The sequence below is a fragment of the Pectinophora gossypiella genome, chromosome 5, assembly GCF_024362695.1.
Source record: "Pectinophora gossypiella chromosome 5, ilPecGoss1.1, whole genome shotgun sequence".
Lineage (NCBI taxonomy): Eukaryota > Metazoa > Arthropoda > Insecta > Lepidoptera > Gelechiidae > Pectinophora > Pectinophora gossypiella.
The window spans coordinates 11,728,810-11,742,011 of NC_065408.1; positions in this window are offsets into that span (position 1 = coordinate 11,728,810).

Genomic DNA, 13,202 nt, shown 5'->3' on the forward strand with positions numbered 1-13,202 from the left:
GAAAAAAGGCAAAAGTTCTTATTTCAAAAGTTCAACTTTTTATTTTAAGTTGGGAAACGTGGGGAATTCTAGTTAATATATGTGGCTGGTAATAAAATGTAAAGCAGGCGTATGTGGCCGTGGTGACACGGGGGTGACGGCGCGGGGCGAGGTGAGCAGCACATTAGGAAAATCCGCATCTGCATCGGAATGACGCCGGTGCATTTCACCGCTGAAATTATTGCGAATTTCCACATTCCCAATTATGTTACAATTTCAACCCTGTCCCGCGTAGGATTTCAAAACTTTCCCGGCATTTCGTAGAGATCCAACTGTGATGAAACTAAGAAAATGTAGATTTAAATATTTTTAATTTTGTAGCTTAGCTACTCGTCGTTCCTGTAGATAATTCTGTAAATAACTAACATAAAATATATATTTCGTCCGAGCTTTTTGTATCACCAAACCATCAGTTGGCTATAAATCGAATTGGAATATTCCATACGATTTTGTCAATTCAGCGCAGACGCGTATCTAATCCGATTCGTTGGTTAGAGAAAACGCAACTAGAGGGCCGTTTGATCGACACGGATTATCCCAGATTTTTGTCTAGCCCATTTAGGAGATAAAAGCGTACACGTGCGAGCGGATTACTTATAAACAATTTAAACCAACGTAAAGACAGGTTTAGATACGTTTCTGACGAAATAGTTACAAATCTAGACACGTAGGTGTGTAGGCTCCCTCCCAAGCGGATTAAGGATTGATTTCGGCGATAAAAAATTGTTGTGTATGTTCTTTCTCTTCTTCTTACCGTGTGGGTCATGAGGTGAAATACCAACCTCATCACCTGATGTTCTTTCTTGGGTCACACTAAACTTCCACCTTCATTGGTTCAGCTGATTTTTAGCATGAAAAGGTAACAGACAGACATAGTTACATTATGAATGTCAACAAAATGCCTACGCCATCTAAAATGTTTACTATAAGGGTAGCTCCAAACTAGCGAAGTCTTTACGCCGACACTGAAGTAGCATTTTTATGGAGACATTTCGTGTCTCGTATCTTTAACCGCGGTATGTTCGTATTGTAGATACCGTCGTTCTTTTGCTGTATGACATTTTAATTATATACTCAACGCCGTGCAGGACGATACTCTTTAATCTGAATTATTGTAACCATCAAAAAGAAAGTTCTAAATGTTATTTAACGTCAATATTCTTTGACGGCTTCGTAACTTCGGTACGCGGGGTTTAACAAAAGCGAAGTCTATGAGCAAATTACAATAAAACAGAATACGTATTTTTTTTAAATAACATACTAATATAAACGTATATGACATCACGTTTTACATAATGAACATGAGATCTTAGAATGACAATACTAGGCGTAGTGGACATTAGTATCGTTTTCCTCCTACGACGTGTGATGATGATGCACCGTATGGAGACAGGTTCAGGCCAGGTCCTATTCCACTATTATGTTACAAATAACACATCCACCATTTGCCGCCATTTGCCATGTACTTAGTTAAGAGACTTTTTGTAATTATTTTTTTTTATTTTGGTGCAATAAAGTGTATTTGTATTGTATTGTATCCCTCTGTCGTATTTATGACACACCCAGGAATATAAGCGGCGGAACGCGTTCTATGTTTTCAAGTTAAAATAGTGTTAAAATATTGATAATCTAAAAAAGTGGTATTATGGCAATACGTTTTTAGGTTTGTCTTTAGTATTTATACTTATTTGTTATGTCAAAAGCTACCAAAATATGAAAATGGCTACTTGAAAGTTGTACAAAAAAATATTAAATACTAGGGACCCGCCCCGGCTTCGCACGGGTACAATGCAGTCATGTTATCTTTAAGTATACAAAACTTTTTCGAGGACATAAGATATTTTAAGAGGTATAAAATCGGTGTTTAATTTTAAATACTTATCTGAAAACTGTCAAGTAGGCAATTGCAATCTTTTAAAATTGCTGTGCCCAATCCGTGTCCATATTTGCTACGCACCTTATATTACCAGCTTTTTACCATGTGATAATATGAAACTATGATTATGATTGAAAAGAACTGACAAATTGTTGTTTGCATATACAAACGAACACGTATCCAGTACCTTTTTCTGACCCCTCCACTCTTAGCCCCATATAGGTCGTTTATCCGCAAGTCGTAAACCAGCATATACAGTACATATCTATTGCAGAGCAGCACACAATGCGCTCAGGCGGAGCAATAGGAAGAACATTATTTACGGCGCATCTTCAAGTCCCGTGCACCATCCCATTCGATATCCCGGGAATTTTAACCGAATTCCTACTACAATGGGACTGGCTGGATGTACCTCTTGAAATGGTTTGTGCTCTGTTGTAGAATTAATTGTTGCGTTAAAGGCTACGGGCTAAAAATATTCCAAGGGTGTAATGCCAAGTTTTATACAATACTCAATTGTTTATTGCACAAAAGGAAAATACAACACAGGAATGCAAATTAAACAAATGTACAAAAGGCAACCTTACAAATATATGTTTTACGCTGAACAATACAAACACAACGTAAAACAATAAGTCAAGGTTTCGACGACAATAAGTAACAAACATTTAGCTTTAAAAATAATAAAGAAATAAGCAATTGAGTAAGTAATTAATTAAGTAATGATAACGTATTTCATCATGATCGTCCGTCAAGATGTGCTCAAGATGTCTGCTTGGAGTGGCTAAGTCAAAGTGCGGACGGATTACAAGGCCGCTAACAGTACTCCAAGATTGAAGTTCCACTTCGGCCGCCAAATTGCAAAGACAAGGAAGTTCATTTGTTAAGTGGCCTTCAATGCTCACAAGTTGAGCTGGAATTTTAACTAAATTTCACGCCGGGAAGCCTCGCCTTTCAGCTTTTCAGTTACAAGATTTAGTTTAAAACTAAATATAAGAGCTGACTGGGTTTTCGATTGGTTACGTTACGTGACTTGTTTAGTTAAAATAAATGTGAACTAAAAGTATGCTAAGATGTGTTTCAATTTAAAATAAAAAGTAAGTAAATACAGTTGTTTAAGTTAAAGACGGTTATTTTTTAATCGTAAGTAAGAGAGGCAAACAAAAAAGATACACGCAGCATTTTGTTAATAATATTAAAAAATAACACCACCCGTACTTATGCCAAACCAAAAAGATTGTATTCGTTTAGGAGCTGGCTATAAAATGTCGAAAAAATAACCAAATTGGCATATAATAAAATTAAAAATAAATGGTAGCTTTTTAAATTGAATATGGCCACCTAAAAAAATCGAGCAAACTGGCCAGTAGCGTTTTTAAATTTAAAAAGTTTGTTCCATTTAATTAAACGAGTCGTAAAAGCACACTAAAGAGACTCTATATAAAACTAAAATAAGATTTACTGTTTTATTTTTCAGCACTTTCAGCGCATTTTATTTGGTTAGTGAAAACACGCGCGCAGAAACGGCTAGCCACAGAGCAAAACCTCACAAAAACAAATAAGAATTGTTTTCATCTACTAAATAACATTACGGGTACAGCTTTTTTATTTAGCCTTGCAGATTTATGAAGTGAAAATTGAACTATAGGTTTACACATATAAAGACGCAAAACGTCTTTTTCCACGCTTGAGCGAAGACCACAGATTCCTCGAGTTCTCTAACCAAGTGCGCTTCTCTCAAGTAGAAAGCAGGCACGGACTTAGGAACGTCTTTAATTAAGACAGTTTTTTTTGTATAAATTAGTGTTATCTAAAACAACTATTATTATGGTTTTTATCTTTGAACTGGCAGCAAATGAAATAAGTACATACGAGGTTCCACTGGTTATCTTCTCAGACAGGTCGCAAAAACCGACGAAAGAATTTTGTGTCTTTTCTAACATGCGTGAAGGATCACATCTATCTTAAAGACTTCTTATCAAAAATGACTCTGCCCACCCTATTAGGGATTATGAGCCTAAGCATTATAGCTTATTATGTTACAATAAGTTGATTTCTTAATAATATAAAAACCTATACTATTTGATTATTTGCCGGATTTATAACTATTTAACCAGATTAGTTTAGTCAGATAGTCATATCACTAAACTGGAGCCGTGTTATAAATACATTCCGGTATACAATTGTATCCCTATAACTATCTCACGGCAGTACTTACAATTAAGTTTACTTGAGTTCCTTAAAGGCAAGACTGCATAGGCACCTTCGGGGTAAGCTCGTTACACTTTCTTAACCTTTTTTAGAGGCAGAATGATGTCAAGAGCAATTCCATTTCATTAAAAATAAAGTTTATTAGTGTACAGTGTATCTGAACACATGTTTGTACCTGAGTGCGTCCCTGTGCGAGTCTCCACCCGGAATTAATACCTAATTAGCCACCTCTCTCGCCTCGTGCGGTTGTTTGAGTTGCCTCCACCTTCAATCCAATTGCAACTTGCAACTGCTGTAACGAACCTGATTTAGTGCCGCTCCTGCACTGGTGCATGATCAAGCGCATTGTTTCGAAATAAATAAGAGCGTAAATATGTACTGTGTAGAAAATGCAACAATACATTATGCATGTATAACCTCACATAGGAAAAGTTCCGGTACGCCTGCCAATTATAGACGCACACAACACTGATAATAAAAAGTAAAGTAAAGTAAGTAAAGTTAGCAAATTAAAAAGAACAATAACTTTTCCTATGTGTATTTTATATTGTGTGTTTGTGTATGTACTGCTGTTGATGTACCATAATAAATAAATACATAAATAAACCTCTGCCACCGGTTCGAACCGCCGCCACCTACCACCGGTACCGGACTTGCACCAATGTGTAATTTATCTTAAGTCCAGTTTTCACTAACACAGTTGGCTCGAACATTATAGACGGCGATACGGCTCATCACCTGTCACGTTGGTCTAACGGAAAGCTCGGTGAGGTATGGGAAATTAGTTCATCTTGCGATGGATGTACCTCTGACTACCCCAATTGGCGTATAGTCGTAAGTTTATATTATATAGCCTATAGCCTATTTGATCTCACCGGGCAAAGCCCTCCGCCATGTTTTTCCACTTGTCGTGGTTTCGTGTGAACTCCATTCAATCCCTCCGATAATAAGAGAGTAAGTATCTAACTACATATATTTCTTTATTTATGATAACATTATATAACAGGAAACATTTATTAGTGTATTTCATTAGTAACAAAATGTACAATCGGTTATACACATAGACGGACGTCGGGACAAGCGGGCAGTAGCCTTAGATTTTGGTGGTTTAGTATTAGTACAAAATCCAGCTTTTTTGACGTTAAGCTCAAATGGCATTAAGTACTTGGTCGACAAAGAGCAATGCTGTGGGCTCTCACTTAATCTCTCGAAATCCAGCCAGCATTGGTGTTAAGTACATATTTATCAACTTTCGGGTACGTTAGTGAACGAGCGTAACTTCCTTAGCTAACTTTAATAATATGTAGGTAAATACTTCCTATAAATAGACTTTCCTAGTAGATATAAAAGCTCAAAGGAAGAATATTATTTTTGATGTGCAAGATAATACTTTTTGACTGATTAAGCAAACAGGAAAAGTAAAACCATTTCTTTTATAAGACTCGTAATCTTAACAAAGTGTTTGCCATTTTTATTAATCAGTTAGATTTTATTTATTTCATCTACTAAATTTAGCTGGATTTATTACTACAAAGGACTTAAATAGTATTTTTTTTTTATAAAAACCAATACTTGTACCCACCGAATAAACATGATATATATACCTATAGCTCTCTATAAAGTTGTACCTATGAATGTCGGTAAAGCTCTTATGAAGCGTATCGCTTCCTCGTTTCAACAGCAGGTCTGGAATTCTCTGCCCGCGAATCTCTTTCCCAATAAGTAGATACAATCTGGTCCTCTTCAAGGCAATAGTGTATAGGCACTTTCTAGGTAAGCATTTCCCATCCGCAAGCACATCGTCATTTAACATCAAGTGAGATTGTGGTCAAAAGCTTGCTTATCTCCCTTAAAAAAGTTTACTACATTCCCTGCAAACATTTTAACCTTCCCTACATGTTACAAAGAATAGGCAAAAATATAAGTAAGTCAATGCCTATTTCCGAATTTGATAGAGCCCACGAGCGCGTAAAAACATTTTTACGACTCTGAACACTTGAATATACTTAAATGTTGTATAATAAAACATTATCGGGCAAATTATATAGAGTACAGACAGGTTAAATAGTTAAACTGTGGTCTGTTTAATCCGCGACAGACCGCAAAATAGCAAAAGCGAACATTGCAGTATGTTTTCGTAACAAATAAAATTAATTATAAAATGAGGGACCACCGCAACACGACCGCAAACTCTATATTCACACTCAATTGTTTTTTTTTTCTATTGAATTAAACGTACCTATCTACCAAGATATTCACATAATATACTTATCTACCTAACAAAATATGGTGTAATGTCATTTGTTAGAATAGTTATCATTTTTGATTTAAGTAATTTGTTTGAACAAAGTTATGCAATCTTGATATGATCGTACTTTTGATATTAGTATCGCAGTTTGTCTAGACAAAAAAGATCAATGAAAAATAAGAGTGAGTTTATTTACCGACTTCAAAAAAGGAGGAGGTTCTCAATTCGACTGCATATTTTTTTTATGTTTGTTCGGGGTTAACTTCGTCGTGTATGAACCGATTTTTTGTTCGTTTTTTTTCAAGAATGCTCTCTGTCTGGACCCTTCAAGTTCGCTGTATTACCTTACCTACCTCCATGACTACCTACCTACCCACAAACAATATCTGCGCATACGCTAACTATAACAGAATCTCAAATAGGGACGAACTATGACTGACATTACGTCCTAGTCCACCAAACGTATTATAAAAAAAGGGTAAAAAGGTAAGGCCACCTCGAATTCCCGCCATTAAAACTTCCGTTTTAAAATACATCATTGCGCAGGAAGCAAGGTTGCCACAGGTATTTTTCACCAACCCTTTGCGTATTTACCTTGAGGCTAGAAGCGTTCGTTTAATTTATGAGCCAAGTTCTCGCATAAAGGGTGGATTGCGCCCGTATACGCAAATTGTGGGCCGCGCAAACTTTGCCGCTTATTTCCAACCGTCTAATGTCCTAATATTCTGAAGATATGAGAGCTACGTCTCGGGCACGACTCGTTAGAGCCCAATATATTGCTATTTACGACACAGCTTGCCGTTTTATATCGCCAACGGTGGCTTCGTTACACGGGATATTTGAAAGAAATGTCTATCTTTACAATCTACTGGTCTCTGTCAGTGTTTACGAGTATGAGTTTTCTTCTGTTTTGTTGATTGTAAATATTGTAATGTCGATAATCGACGTCACCAACAAACAAGACAAGTGCTGGTATCTGAATTATTACTTAACACCAACGGAAATAATTTATAATAAAACAAAATACTTTAACTTATCGCAATTATATAAATATAACACATGCATACTGGTAAGGAAAATTTTACATAAGACCATTCACTCAGACATCACTTTCACCTAAAAGACCCACAAGCATAATACAAGGAACAAAGATAATATTGTATTACGTGGACCTAGAACTAAAACTTATGGCATTAAAAATATATTATATGAGTGAGCGCAGATTTATAACAGCTTGCCAAAAGAAATTAAAAATACTGAAACCATGACTTCTATTAAGAACAAACTTAAAACCTATATAGCAGCAACGTAACATATATACCTATTTTTGTATTATTTTCTTTTTCTTGTAGTAATAGCATGTTTGTATAAACTCTTGGATAACTATAAGCTAATATATACTGTCTTAATGTTTCTCATATTAAGTGAATTTGTAATTCTTTTGAGAAATAAAAATCTTTAACCTGATTATTAAGCAGTCATTTGTCAGAAACAGAATGCCCGGTGAGTACGTAGTTCATCTTACTATGGCTGTACCCCTGATTGTAACTATCTCATTGGGATATATTCGTGAGATTATGTTATGTTATGTCATCGTCAGAGGCCCCAAACATGGGTCATGTGACGATTATGTACTTAGTATATACTGGCCTAATGGGTATGTATGAGTTATGTAGTATATATACGAATCCAAAATTATACGTTTTACATCCAGTTTACGTACGTTTTACATCATACCAAGCATTAGTATGAATGATACAGACGATCTCAATTAGCACTATCGACTCTCAGTATAGACAACAGTATTCAATTAAGTAGGTGTCAATCTTGTACCTCATACATTACCTACAACATTACTGCATACGTGTCATGCAGGAACAAACCCACCCGCACTGGAGCATCGTGGTGGAATATGCTACGTACCTCCTCCGGTTGATTGAGAAGAGACTTGTGCCCAGCAGTGGGTAGCATATACGCTATTTGTGTTTATGTTATGTCATGTAGGAATATTGAAACAGCTCGTCTGAAAGGAAATCAAATAACTGGTAATTAAAAAGTCGCAGACATTCGAAATAGATTGGCTGTAGCTTAAAAAACAACAATTAATTGTTTTTTTCAACAGCAAATACTAACTTACTTACTACACTTCACTTACACACACACTACACTTACTTTTATTACTTCAGGCGAGAATGTAAACAGCACAAATAGGCACTCTCACTGCCAACCGCCTTATTTACTGAAAGAGTCTCAAGTATTGCCGTAGAGGCTCAAATCGTGTGAACTGCAATCACCGCGTGGACCACGTAATGCGACAAGTGTTCACAAGTCGGCGGTCGTGGCGACCTCGCAACCAATCTGACGGTTTGACCGGAACTAGTTACAAGTTAGATACTTGTGAACACTGTTCCGAGGTATCTACGATACATGAAACAAACTGCATGGCATGTCAAACCATTGATGTATAACATGTTACTATCATATTAGACCTCATACATCCTTTCTAGATGATCTATTGTGAACGTCACGACCGCCTATGTAGTATGACATATTTCAATGAAATCTATGAGATGGTATGTACCATTTAGCGCTCAAAGCTTTTAAGTACATATTTTATTATCCGTACTTACAATCTTTATGCATATATTTCATTGTGATATGTGATACTACATAGACGGTTCTGTAGGCTCTGCACGGTAACCGCGACGCGTTCGGCGCGAATTATATCGAGGCCTTCAACCAATAGCCGTTTGACGTCTATCTACGTAGATAGCATTCGTATCGTTTATTGGTCGGTGCGCTCAATATAATTAGCGCTGCGCGCGGCGCGGTTATCATGCAAACCCGGCCGACGTTCACGATTTATACAGTAATACCGTTACTGTATAAAACCTACCCTAAATCAATATTGAAATGTAAGTATCTACAGATACAAATACCTTATTGAGCATACAGAACACATAGTACAGAAACAAGCAAAAATGAGGATAGATTTACGGACGTAATTATTGCTAAAGCAGCAATTCCTTCCACGCAACCATTGGGTACTTAAATATGAACAGATATATAGTAGATTTAGTGATATAGATATATTACATTATATAGATGTAGTGACATCTTGATTATTATTTTATGTAATATTATTTACGATTGTTATGTTAATGATATTCGATATCTGGAATAACCGCTTATTAACATAAACACCTGTACTGTATCTATAATCCACAATAAATATATTTCATTTCTTTTGCAGCTTCAACAGCAAGAGACTGCAGGAAAACCATGTTTTAATTGTAATGTAAACATCTTATTTAAATACTCAAGAAGATACTCAACAAAAAGATTAAACAGACTTCAAAATCTGTCAAATAAAAAGTAAGAAATAATATTTTGTTGAATATAATCTTAGAATCTAAATTCTGAATAAGACTAGAGAAGTAGAAAATGACATAAATAGGTAATTTGTTGTACATATGAACATGAAAACTTTCCAAGGTTAATTACCATGATATGTTTAAAGTTTTATATCTAGACTAAAAGTCACAACAGTTGCTAAACTGTTTCAAGTGCTCAACTCTCCTCTCAAGGAACCTAATCCTTAAACTTACTTGTAAGTAGTTATAGTATAAAGTAGGCTACATCCCTACTTTAGCCAAAATGGCCTGACGTAGCAGATTGCAACGCTCGCGCTCGTAGCAATCTACGTATCGTAGCAAAACGTAGCCGACTAAGCGAACTTTAAATAGGTTGGGGTGGCCTTGAATATTTTGTTATGTTTTTTTTTTAAATAAACTAAATTTATGGTATAAATGCAAAAGTTACTCTGTGCTGGACTGATTTGGATGATACTTGGCATAGAAACCCTGTTGTTATAATTAATATACTTAAACAAAAGTTGAGCACTCTTCTTATCGTGCTTTGGAAGGCACGTTAAGCCGTTGGTCCCAATTACTGCTTACTTATATAAGTAAGTACGTAGTAGGGCAGGCAGGGCCTTTTGCTGCCCAATAATAACCCTCACACCAGGATCGTTGAGGTTGGTCATGGATCTCACAACCCGCACGATGGAATAAGACTTACATAAGTTCGACATTCAGTGATACAACTTTATTGTAGCAAATCCCGATGCTGAAGTACCAACAAACAGTGGTATACTTACTTGTAAACTTATAATTCTATACCATGTTTCCTTTCACGTAAGGTCGTGCACTAAGTTTATAATGCAAGCTTGTTTGGCAGATGTTACAGTCTATAATAGAACGGTGTTCGAGACTTCTACAGGGACGAATTCGACGTGTACTTCAGCATGCAGTTCTATTGAAATTATAAAAAAGAACATGTAAAGGTCATTACAGACCTATTGTAAATCGTGTAATATGAATCTTTTGTAATTTGAAACAAACAATTTGTTATTATTAGTCCAACGGAAACAAAGGTAGTACCGGGAAACAGGTAAGAACCTAGGAAGCAAGAGTTTGTATGAAAACGCGCGTTCAAACTCTAATAAGAAATAGCAGGAACGCTTACGCTGGTTACGCCGCTTTATTCGTTCACTTCTTTACATAAATATTACTGCTCTAAAGATAACTTTTAAAAAGTCTAGTTTTATTAATTTATTGTCACTTGTAATTATATAATTGCTTTTTTTTTTTGGATTTTAAATTGTAATCCTAATCTGTGATTCCGGTTTATTTTGGTATAGATTTATTCCGAAATAAATAATTTGAATCTCAATTTATGTCCACAGAAAAGATCCGCACTAATTAATTTATATTATGGTATCTCTCTTTCTCTCTTTAATTGCTTTCCTCCCCCTAATTGCTTCACTTTTACAATTAGGTATTTGATTGGGTAAACACACACATACATACATACATAAACTCACGCCCGTAATCCCTAATGGGGTGGGCAGAGCCACAAATAATCAAAGACAACTTGCAGCCACTATTGATACGAAGTCCAAAGATGGATATGATGAACCTTATGGTGATAAGGGATCAGCCTATCGCCCATAACATTAGTCCATCATGTTAGAGGACACAATCCCTCTGTCGGTTTTTACGACATGCCCGGGAAGAGAAGCAGCTGAACGTGTTCTATGTCACGTGTTGTATGTGATTGGGTCAAAGATAAATTATAAAACGCTAAAACAGAAATAGAAGGCTGTCTAAGATAACGAAAAATCAATCTCATTTTACTTTTCGCCTTATTTTCGACGTTTGACCGCTTTCATTGGTGACGTCACAGGACAGTATCTCCAAGTTTCGTAAAAAGTATCTCATTTGACTAGGTTGTCAAGTAACCTATTATTTTATATTGACAGCCGTAACTAAATTACGGGAAGGGACTAGAACAAACGCGCACCGGTCAGGGAGCGTCCTTATATAAAGGTCTTTACATACCTGTACAAGAAACGGCCAAACTACTGAGCAATTTGTTCACGAAATACGTATCCACACTCTTTGTCTTTGCGTACAATAAACTATTCCAATAAAATCTATATCTGGATTAGTGCCTGTGGAGTTATCCAGTTAGCAAACTCTGCAACTACTTCGATTGCAGCGAGTAATCTTAGACATGACAACTATACTACACTTGCATAAATCCCTTGCTTACATGAGCTTACATGTACAGTGTGCTGCGGATTAGCATACCCATGTAAGTACAGCTATTTGTCTCTGTGTATACTTTTAACTAGCGATTCGACCCAGCTTCACCTTGGTAAAAGATACTCGGGTTTCGGTCTATATAGTCTGAGCACGTGATAATCATTTATGATCTAAAAATTAATTCGAAAATTGCTGGTTTGGGCCTGTGCTGGGTAGGAATCGAATCTGTGACCTCACAGTGAGAGTCAAGCGTTCTTCCAACGGGGCTATCACAGCTACTAATAATATGCTATTCATGTTATGTAATAAGTATTAGATTAATAACTACATCCTGCAATATGCATTAATATTGCCATTTAACAGCCTCCGCCTCCGTGGTCTAGTGGTTATAGAGCGTTAGGCTAGATGTCCGGGTTCGATACCCGATGGGGACATTGTCGAAATCACTTTGTAAGGCTGTCCTTTGTTTGGTAAGAACTTTTCAGGCTTGAATCACCTGATTGTCCGAAAAAGTATGATGATTCCGTGCTTCGGAGGGCACGTTAAGCCGTTGATCCCGGCTATTAGCCGTAAAAACACCTCCACCAACTCGCATTGGAGCAGCGTGGTGGAGTATGCTCCATACCCCCTCCGGTTGATTGAGGGGACGCCTGTGCCCAGCAGTGGAACGTATACAGGCTGTTTATGTTTATGTTATGTAAATTGAAAACGAGATAAAATAAGTATTCGATTAAGTAATTTATTTTACATTTTTACCAGTCTCACCTAACCTCGTAATAAGCTTCATGAAAAAGACATCAACGAGATGACTTTCCTCCGTTATACGTAGTCAGCTACTATAGTTTGATGGTAATGGCGAATGAACTCCGTACGAGACTGTCCTTCGCTTTTAAAAAGTATTGGAAGAGTAACGTTACTATAACACGCCACTTTTATAAGTTCCTTCACTTAACGGCTGCCTGAAAGACATCGCTGGGTAGCAAGGCCCAATCAACGTCTATATAAATATCTGTGCGGTGATTTACTTCAAAAAAACTTTATATCAATATCGGCTCTGCCCACCTCAAACGGAATAAGAGACGTGAATTTATTTTATGTACCTGTGTGTGTATACGAAATACAACTTTGTAATCAAGAGACAAAAGCTCCCTCGCCGCTACTATGTCATTTGGCTCCCAACTCCGTGTTTATAGTTCGTACTATGTCAAAAAAGTAACCC